Source organism: Etheostoma spectabile, chromosome 24 (genome assembly GCF_008692095.1).
Source record: "Etheostoma spectabile isolate EspeVRDwgs_2016 chromosome 24, UIUC_Espe_1.0, whole genome shotgun sequence".
Taxonomy (NCBI): Eukaryota; Metazoa; Chordata; class Actinopteri; order Perciformes; family Percidae; genus Etheostoma; species Etheostoma spectabile.
Window position 1 is genome coordinate 1,050,851 of NC_045756.1, and position 10,160 is coordinate 1,061,010.

The following is a 10,160-nucleotide window of genomic DNA, read 5'->3' on the forward strand; positions in this document are numbered from 1 at the left end:
GGATGGATGGATGGATGGATGGATGAAACAAGAAGCCTAACATGTTGAGCCACTAAAAGTTGTTTCAGTGCTTTAAGCCAAAGGACAAAACATGACATAAGTTTTGGAAGTCTTTTTTTCAACAAGGATGTCCTGTTGTATTCTCTTGTTAGTGTCATGAACCATGCATTAAAAGCATGACCAAGTTTTACTTTAAAGTCAAAGCAGCTGCAAATAATTTTCATTAATCAGCCAGTTCTAAAACCGAAAGGCAGCGAATCCTCACATTGAAGAAGCTGCACCCAGAGAAGGCTTCGTGGTTTTGTGTCATAAATGACCTGAAAGAATGAATTCATTCTCAAAGTAGATTCTGATTCTACTGAAGCGATGGGTAAAGTGAAGTAGGTGGACTGTAGACACGTCTTACTGTCGGCAACTTTTTATTTTCCCTTTGGTTGTTTTGACTTTAAAACGTCAGTGTCATAGACGGCTAAAGATAACGCCCCAAATTCATATTTGAGAAGCTGAAACTACATTTTAAGAGGCTGGAGGAGTCCTTTTTTTCACTGAAATTACTATGCACTTTGTATCATTACATAACTTTATATCATTGTGTAAAGGTAAAGAGTAACACGTTTATGAACGTAAACTTGGATATTTTCAATTATCAAAGTTATTGTGCCCCAATTGACGGGCACAGAAGGACCTAACGGAGCTAAAATCACTTCATGTGTATACTCTATTATAATGTAATTGTTAACATGTTTCTGCTGTAGCTGTGTAGAAATATCAAAAAATAGTTTTACAACTTTGAACCGTACTATAGTTATATTTTAAGGAATTATTACAAAATGTTTGTACATTTTAATAGTGTTTTTTAGCTTCCTGGCAGCTTTATATTTTATTAAACTGGCAAAATGATAAATTAGATTTATAGCTGAGTTTGTGCTAAAAAAGAAAAAAAACCCATAAATGTGGGACTCTGGACAGAAAGGGGCTAAATAAAGTGTGAAAGTCTGTAAAAATGACCCTGGAATCCAGATGGCAGAATAGTTAAATAGTTGCTATGTTGTTATAACCTATTGTGAGTTGTTGAGAAAAAAAAAAAAAAAAAAGCATTTTTCTTAGCAAGAGCATGGCTGTTCCATTAACCACTGGCTCCAGAAATGATTCCTCCTCTAATCTGCGCTGCATGCGGAGCTGAGAGTGGAGCTGAGGGTGGAGGGATGTGTTGGTTGGAGGCCAGCGGAGGGTCCAGAGATGAGGACAGGGATTCTGTTGCCAGCTGTCTCTCCAATCTCCCAGAGGAGACCAGATTACATAAAAAGCCTTAATCCGGGTTTAAGAGCCGAGCCAGCGGTGCCGGTCCTCTCCAGGGGCAGAATGGAGGGCAGGGAACATAAAAAACCTCCAAGATTGACGACAGGGTTCAAGCTCACGCTGATGATAGATGGCACTGTGTTCATCCCCCTTTTAAGGCTACAAATTGAGGCTTTAGAAGTGCTTAAAGAACAGACGTTCAGTCAAAATGTCTTTGACTAAATAATGTTTGTGCATGCTTTCTCATTTCTATTTTAGAAACACTGTTCCTACCTCCTCTCCATTCCTAGTCATTACTCTAGCACTAACCTACATCCTGGACTTTACATCTTACCATCCATACACTATATCTTCTTTGCAAATTCTGCACTCGACCCATTCAGCCTCTTTTTTTTTTTTTCTCATGCAACAGCATTTTTTTTCTATATTGTTTATTTCATATTATGTTTGTTTATGTATGCACCTGTCACCAAGGCATATTCCACATAAGTGTAGTTATTTAGGGAATAAACCCTTTTCTGATTCTCTCGCTTTTCCAGTGATGAATAAACATGTCTCCTTTTCTGTGATGACAACAGAGAAACTCAGCTGTAGATTTGGGTCAACAAAACGAGTCTGTTGGACCTCTGAGACCAACGAGGTCAGCGTTAGGAGCTGCGTTTGAAGAGTTGTCCTCCCAGACTGTATTTTACTCATACATCCTGTAGCATAATAGAATTAGGTCAAGGCCTCGTGAATCATTTGCCCCAATGGGCTAAAACCTTCCAGCTAATCGGCAGTTGTTGTTTTTTTATGTTAAGGCACCTTAAAGCTCCACCTTAAAGCTTATATTTTTACTAAACGTCATGCTCTGTGGCCACTTCTGATCATTTCAAACCTATTTCCCATGCATTGATTTTGTAACAGTCCTCCCTGTGTCTCTGTTAATCAGGCAGGAAGTGGAAGGGGGAAATGAAGAACACAGAGGGACGGCCGGGAATGTTTCATGACATCTGATGGGGAAAGTGGGTCATGCTCGGTGTTGCAGCGCTGCTAGCCTCCTCCTCTATGGCGGCTATTGAATTAATCACGCTTTACGCTCGGCTGGACAACGCAGTGAACAAAATGGCTCCCCCCCTCCCCTCCCCTCGCCTCCTGTCTCTCCCTGCGTCTGCTCGGCGCTCGCCACAGAGAAAGACTTGTGCATTGCTCTTGAAGAACTTGAATCTAAGGTCTGGTCTCTTTTTATTTCTTTGTGTACTCCCTAACAATGAGGAGATGCTGCCCTTGTGCAGAGGCACTGGGGTGGAAGTGATGCAAAAACACTCAAAGTGAAGTTAAGGGACAATGTTTGGCATGTTAAAGTGCAATTTGAAGATGCTTTGGTGAGCAGGAAGGCTGGATAGGGCTTTGGGTTATTGATGATTATTGAACACTGATGCTATTCTCAGTCTATCAGTGTTTAAAAGACGTAGAAATGTGCATTATTTATAACATATTGAGTATTATCTGCCTCATTATTCTCTTGGCTTTGACAGAAAGAAGGCAGGGTACAGGATACAGATATGGAAGCATCTCATTACAGCACTCCCCTGCATATAAAACTGTTCCTGTGCCCCGCACTTCAGGTCGAGAGCCGCTGCACAGCTGAGACAGTCACTCGCTTCGGCCCCTTTTGGCACGTCCACTTCACTCCGTCTAGTGTCGTTTGAGTCCGGAAAGTGTTTTGAAGCATAAAAAAACTGGCAACATGTATTTTAAAATCTCAAGAATAAGAACAAAAAAGTTCAAGACGTGTTTCTCTTATATCCTGATACCTTCATTTGTCACTTAGAAAAAATAAATGGCCAATATATTCAGGTTTGAGATGCGTATGTGGCCAAGAAACAAATGTAGCCCAGCGCCTCTCATAAAAGTATAAAATGTGGATTAATCATTCAACAGCTGTTGCCGTTTGCCTTTTAAGATTTACAGTATATGAGGGATGGAGGAACTGCTCCAACCTCTACTGTGGGCATGATTTGTGTATTTTTTCATTAATTTACATTTTGGGACATTTGTAAATATGTTTACTGCTCAAGCTATGCATCAAGACTTAGTATTTGCTGCAAACTGCAAATACTGGATACTTAATGCAAAAATGGTAATTTCTAAAATTAACTATGATTCAATGATTCCATCAGATCCTCATCTGGGTAAATTTAGACGCTCAATGACACTAAAAATATCCACTGAACCCCAAAAGGCAACTTTAAAAAATAGCAAAATTGAAAGAGAAGGAAAAAATGAATTAATGTAAATTCTCATGCATGTTTTAAACGTTTTTTTGTAGTCGTATGAAAAGAATATGGCATGTAAGATCATTTTTAAAACAAGATTAATTATGTTGCCAGACAATCAGTTCCGGTGTTAACAGAATAGCTGACAGAGAGAGACATCTGAAATCCAGTAAGGAAAATCATTAAATGGACGGCCGGCCGTCTAATCTGGGCCAAAGCCGCTGTCATCTGTTCCATCCTAATCCACATATCTACAGATTTGTCATTATGATGTTTTGATATAAAACCCTCCATGAATGGCCACCGGAGCCTGGGCCCCGGCTGCCAGGCCGAGGCTTCACTCAATGAATCTGCAGAGGAAGAGCAACATTTTTCATGCGTAGCAATATTGAACAATAGATTTCAAGTGAGAATCTTGTTTTTTATATTTTATTATGTGCAGTTCTATGTTTCTTCAATCAGAAAATTGAACATTATGCGTTTGAATGCAAAGTCTCGGGGAGTTTTTCTTTCAGTAAACTCACTAAATGTGATATTTTAATGTCATTTTTTATGGTTCAAGTTTTTCTGTGAGGATTCAGTCCGTCATACTGCTGAGCAGACTCTTAAAAATAGTCCCAATACATCCCACACTGAGTACATCTGAACTGTTCACATGCTATTGAATGACGTGTCCAACTCAGTGCTGTGACCTTTTTAAGTGAGCTATTTAAATTAGCTGGATACATGGTGAAACCTTGTATTTCTTCTTATCCTTGTATCTCTGTGTGTATTTTGTCCATAGCAGATCTCGCCAATGTGCCCCAAAACGTCCCAGTTAGAGAGGAAACGCCCCGAACGTATTCTTTGTAAAACTTTACTATCAATCCCTGAAAGAGCCAAGCAGACCTGCCTTGTTGCACCATCCAAATTGACATCTTCAGCTAATAACTTGCTAGCTCAAAGTTTGTTGTTGTTTCCCCAAACCAACAGAGGTTTGCAAGGCGAGGGACATCTGAGAAAGATCTCGTGGCGACTGATACGCTGGCGATTATTCGGTAAATTGTCATTGATCCAGACTATTTCACTGCAAACACAAGCCCCTTTCTAAACAAATAAAAGCATGGTGTGTGGTGGTAAAGATATAATATGCATGTAGTACTTTTAATGTAGTACTTACTTAGTGAATCTCTCTATGGGATTAAGTACTGTATCTTATCCATGTTGTCCAATGCTTACATACTGTATGGTAGTACATTTACTTGACTGTACTGCCATTCAAACAGACGCAGTAAATGAACTGAAGCCAATATGTTTGACCCACGGCCGAGGAGATCTCCTTACGTACATATTTGTGCTCCAATTAAGGGTGAACAAAAGGAAAATTAGCGTGAATGTAGGGCATCAGAGGGGGAGCACAGAGAGCGGCCTCATTGATCCATATGTTTTCACACGATCTGTTCAAAGCATCTCAGTTCTGCATGAAGGAACTTCTCACTTTCAGGCCTCTTTCAACTCATTTTTGACAGTGAGTAAACCTCTTTGGAGAAACATTTTATGACCAGGAAAGCAACAGGGATGAGGACATCTGAGGAGCAGGAGGAGCAAAGGGTGAAGGAGAAATCATTTCTGGCGACCTGTCAGAAATAGTAACTGTAGGCAGATGGAGGAGAGGAGTTCCACCGAGTCCTTTGGCCCTCAGTTTACTGGTATATGAGCAGCTCTCGTCTCGTCTGGCGCAGGCTTTTGTTGTATGTGGTGCGGTGTTGTGCGGCAATATGTGTGTGTGTGTGTGTGTGTGTGGGGGGGGGGGGTTCTACCCCCATCGGCCTTCCTATACGCCACTATGACAGTGCTCTCAAGAGCTGTCAGTCCACATCAGCTGCCCAGCATCCTGATAGCTCAGCCTAAATCACAATCAAAACTGATGCCACCACATCCTCAGCGCAACCAGTCAAATCAGAGCAAGAAAAGGGCAAATAAGACACGGGGACCAACTATCACCAAGTAGCTTTAAAAGTACCTTGGAGTACTACGTGTTGGCTTAGAATAGTCAAAGTGTGGGGGGGTGGGGGTTTCCAGTTAGTCAGTGCTGGCAGTGGCACAGTGTAAAGGGCTTTACGATGCAGGCACACCATGTTGTGCTGGGAATGCGGTGCTAAGAGCTGAGCGTTGAGTCGGCCATTTTAGATTTGCCACAATTTGTAACGTGAGATTACTGCTTGTCACAAAGTCATGGCTTCCGTACGCAAAGCTTTTGCCGAGCAGTCGCGCAGAACGGGTCCAAAGCACATCCCCTTTTCTTTGGTTTACCGTCATTTTCACCAAACCCCTTTCAGTCAATGCTCTATTTTAGTGTTGTCACCCACATCAGGACCAGAGGTTTGTGAGCACCCCAGACTTGCACTGCTCTTTACCCAGACAAAGCAGTTACATATTGGCATGTTACAAGTCGAACACAGCGTTTGAGGTAATGACGAATGACATTTTTGGTCCATAACTAGCCGAGAAGAAGGCCATCAGCAGCGCTATTATCAGTGTGACGATAATTGGAATAATAGTCTAGGGGTGGGAAGGGGGGGACTGATGTATCAATTCCCCTAACCATCGTGTTATCAGTTTTACAGTGAAAAAGGTCAGTCCAGCTTCATAGTTTGCAGTAGGTGGTGTTTCATGTTCCTTGTTGAGGGATTAGTCTTCAACAATAAAATCGCTCATGCTTGAATCTAAGCCAAGACAATGAACATCCAAACAATGATAATCAAGAGACCCCCGAAAGCAAAATCGACTGACCATAAAATTGACTATTCTCTGGGGGAAACCAAAATATTTCCACATTGTATGCAGTCGGCTTATTTGGGCGAGCTGAGGATAACTTCGGAAAATGTTAACTCGATCTACTTCAAATAACCAAATTAGAGAGCGAGTCAATAAGTCGTACTGTCACAGCTCATTATCAGGATAATTATTACTCTTGACAGTGGGTAAGTTATCAAGTTAATTAATTATTGAACGGCATTACCCGGCTCAGCACGGAGCTGTATTTAATGCAAGTTTTCAACAGTTTTATGCTTCTGGAAGTCCGGAAACAGTGTTTTCTAAAAATAAAAAATAAAAATGACCCATTTTAATACTAGCATCCTAGGAAATAATGCACATGCTAATGTAGGATTTACCAAATGATTCTCCATAAGAGCCATTAAAAAAGAGAGTTTACCTTTATGTAGCGCAGGATACAGTAGATGACGTCCACTTTTGGCGTTGCAAGATTAAAAATCGCAAAGGGAAAATGATTTTTTTTTCCTCTTCGCTCTGCCCAGGACTAACGGTGCCACTCTATTGGTTTGTAGCGCAGGGTCACATGAGCAACCAGAGGAACACGTGACACTTCTCAAAATTATATGATGAAACGAAAGCGACTGGCATCCTCAAAGAGCACCCTTTTACTTGCTGCGTTGCGATACTGTTTTTCGTACTGTTTGGTGTCAATTGTAAATAGGCCGAATGATGAGGAGTAATCTGGGTGACCATCACCCACCCCCCTGTCGGCCGCCCCCCTTCCTTCAGCTGCAACAAAAGGGGGACATGCCCAGTGAGGCACGTGGGCATTGTGGGGGCACGTCTGGGGATGAGGTGGTCTGAATCAGAAGTATTGCCTCCGGGACTCCTGTCTATCGCAGGGGAGGGTCGAGCACCCCCGAAATCCACCAAGCCATCGTCCTTGTCTTTGTACATAACAAGCGGCACAAAAATAACCCAGCTATGTTCAAATATCTTAGATTTAAAAACACTGAAGTACTGCTGCTAAAAGTTGTTTATGTGCAACCTCACTCAGACAGTTGATGAACTTTTTGATGCAACTAAACACCTCAAAAAAGTAGAGGTCAACGCAAACACACACTCAGACACCGTGCACCAACACGTTACCGTGGCATGCATATCCTCTGCAGCCTCTTTGGTCCTCTGCTTTTTAATCTGCTTCTATCTGGGAGTGTGTGTGTGCAGAATTACAGAGCTTTGGAGGCATCTCATCCAGATTTTCCAATCCAGCACAAATCCAGCCCTCATGTCAGATGGACGGTTGTGTGCAGAGCTTAATCTGACATTATTAGGGTTGGATGACAGCAGAACGTTTAAGGGAGCTGCCAGGGGAAAGCAAACAGTGGAGTTATGCCGTCTGGATTAGGGGCGATGCAGACAATGAACGACAACGTGTTTCACCTCGACATTCAGTGTTTTCGTCTGGCACAGATGCTCTCCATGCAAAATCAAGTCTTATATCAGACTAAAGGCTCTGTAATGAGGCCCCCACTTTGCATGTGCTCTTAATTATTTGTACCTATACAACATGGTAACCATGCCTTTACCTACCCACCCGACTGTAAAATGGCCCATGGGATAAACTACAAATAGAGCATTAAATCTGCTCCACATTGAAACGGAAGAGGCAGCGCACGAGTGTGGTAAAAAACAGCGTTGTGTTGGAGGAAATCTGCTTTATTTTTTAATTACACTGTTTCTCACCTTCAACCTAATACCAAGACTGGTTGGTTCACTGCAGAAAGAACACTAGTTTACACAACATTCTTGTATAGTGAGTAAAATGTAATATTTGTTAGTGCTAAATGTCTTTGAGAAGTGACTTATCTGTCAAATATTGTTTGATGGAGCAGTATTATTGGTTTAGAGGGCCATAATAAGTGATCTAAAAAAAAAAAAACTAAAATAATAAATCATTTTCCACTGACTCGATCGTATTTGGAAGCTGAAGATTTTTATATGAGGATTAAACCTTAAAAATAAATAAAATGGTTTGATGGCAAAAGATTCTCTTTCAGGCCCTTTTTAACAAAGCACGTCTATAGGTCAAAGGTCAAACGGCTTACCGGTTAAGATGTGGGGAAGCGCCTTATCAGAAGAGAGGAGGTGTAGTCTGGGAGTTTAGGACCAAGATGGCAGATTGTGGGCACACTAAGGGCTGGGGCAGTTCCCAGGGTCCTATAAGTGGTCTAACCCCCCCCCGCACATGGCCTCCAGCAAGGTGATGAACTGCACAGACCCCCCCACCCGTACTAGAGCATGTCATCACAGAACCCATGTGTCCTATCAGGGTGCCAGGGTCCTAATGGAGGCAGAAGGGCGTGAAGGAGAGCGTGAGGTAGATCAGTGACCGCCAATCCAAATGATGGTTGGATGCAGGAGAGGGGCAAACAAAAGGGGGATGACTTGACCTCATTCGTACCAATGTAGTGTGAAAATTAAAGTGGTGGATTCCATTGAGCAAAAGTAAAATTGACACATTTCACCAATGGGTCATTTTTACAGTAAAAAGTTAAAGGTTTCGTACATTTGACCTTTTCATGTGTAACTGAAAGTAAGATTACAACTAAGATTAAGAAAATAGTCTAAGAAACTCTACAATTTATGAATAGAAAGTGATGTGTGTAAAAAAGGGAGTAAAAGAGTGACGGGTCATATTGGCTTTAAACTGTTCCTGTTCCTCTACAATCAATGAGGATTTTCCATTAGTAACCAACAGCATGTAACCATTGACTGTCAGAGACCAGACCAGAGCCAGCCAATGCAATGGGTGTCAGTCCAAAAACAATTCCTAGAAATTGCTTTGATTGGTCTTATATCATAGACGAGATCAGCGATATCCTAGTTACCGTTTGTCCCCATCACTGATGTGACTAATCAACCTTCAGCTTTGGAAAATGAGGATCCTCCCTTATACAGTCATGAAATGTACATAGATATTTGAGGCACTGATCTCTAAGATATTTTGGGCCTTTCGGTTGTTGTTTGGTTAATAATGCGGCTCTCTTGGGTCTTATTTGGGGCTTTAACTGTGATTTAGGGCTGTTTATATACACTTGACATATACCTTTGCAGTTGTCCTCTTTATGAGTATGGCGCCAAGAACTGTTACACATAAATCATGAAGCATTTTGCCTAAATTTCTGTGTAAAATAGCAAGATTTCACGTAGGAAATTATTTCCCTCAAGAAAAGTATTTTAAAAAAAAGCCTGATATGTTGCTTTATTAGTTAACAATGTAACTCCCTGTCCTTCTTTTATCCAGTATCCAAAGATTTCAAAAGCGTCAACAGTTGTGTTCAGCGCTGAACTTAATCACATTTGTGTTGTAGATCCATTTTTTTCATCTAGGATTCAAACCCTGAATGGGTTTTTGGCACGAGCTTCTGTTATCACTGCTCATCATTTCTTTTTCAACAAATTACGGATTGAATAAATGATTAGAAAGAGCAGAAGAAGAGCAGAGAAATAAAACCAGTGGCAGACTATAGAAGACAGAATACAAGTTTGTGTTTTGTCGAAAATGTCAGTTTTAATCTTGAATGGTCTCGTTCTTGCAGCCTGGCTCCTTGAATCTGTAAAAGGATGGTGTTTATTTATTATGTAAAAGCTGATTTTCTGCATCGGCCCATACAAAGTAAATGTCAACCTCATGGTGGCATGAGAGTAAAAGTCAGGGGGGAACACTCATGTCATTAGAATTCATTCTCTGGGCCCCAGGAATCTCTGTCCAACATCACATGGCAACCCCTCCAGTAGTTGTTGTGTTGAGATATGTCATTCTGGATGAAGGTGATGAACCCC

The 10,160-nt window shown here is 41.4% G+C and overlaps 1 protein-coding gene across 6 annotated transcripts in view; it reads right to left on the reverse strand.

The window, feature by feature from the left end:
* The window catches only part of LOC116673879 (poly(rC)-binding protein 3), a 23,107-nt gene extending 14,455 nt beyond the window's left edge, over positions 1-8,652 (reverse strand). For 5 of the 6 annotated variants that reach the window (XM_032506230.1, XM_032506229.1, XM_032506228.1 and 2 more), the window contains exon 1: positions 6,754-7,024. The gene's annotated coding sequence lies outside the window, so the exon portion shown is untranslated. Of the gene's footprint in view, positions 1-6,753; positions 7,025-8,422 lie in introns of those variants that run through there. The other variant, XM_032506227.1, reaches the window with a different exon arrangement.
* Positions 8,653-10,160: the final 1,508 nt, after the last annotated feature.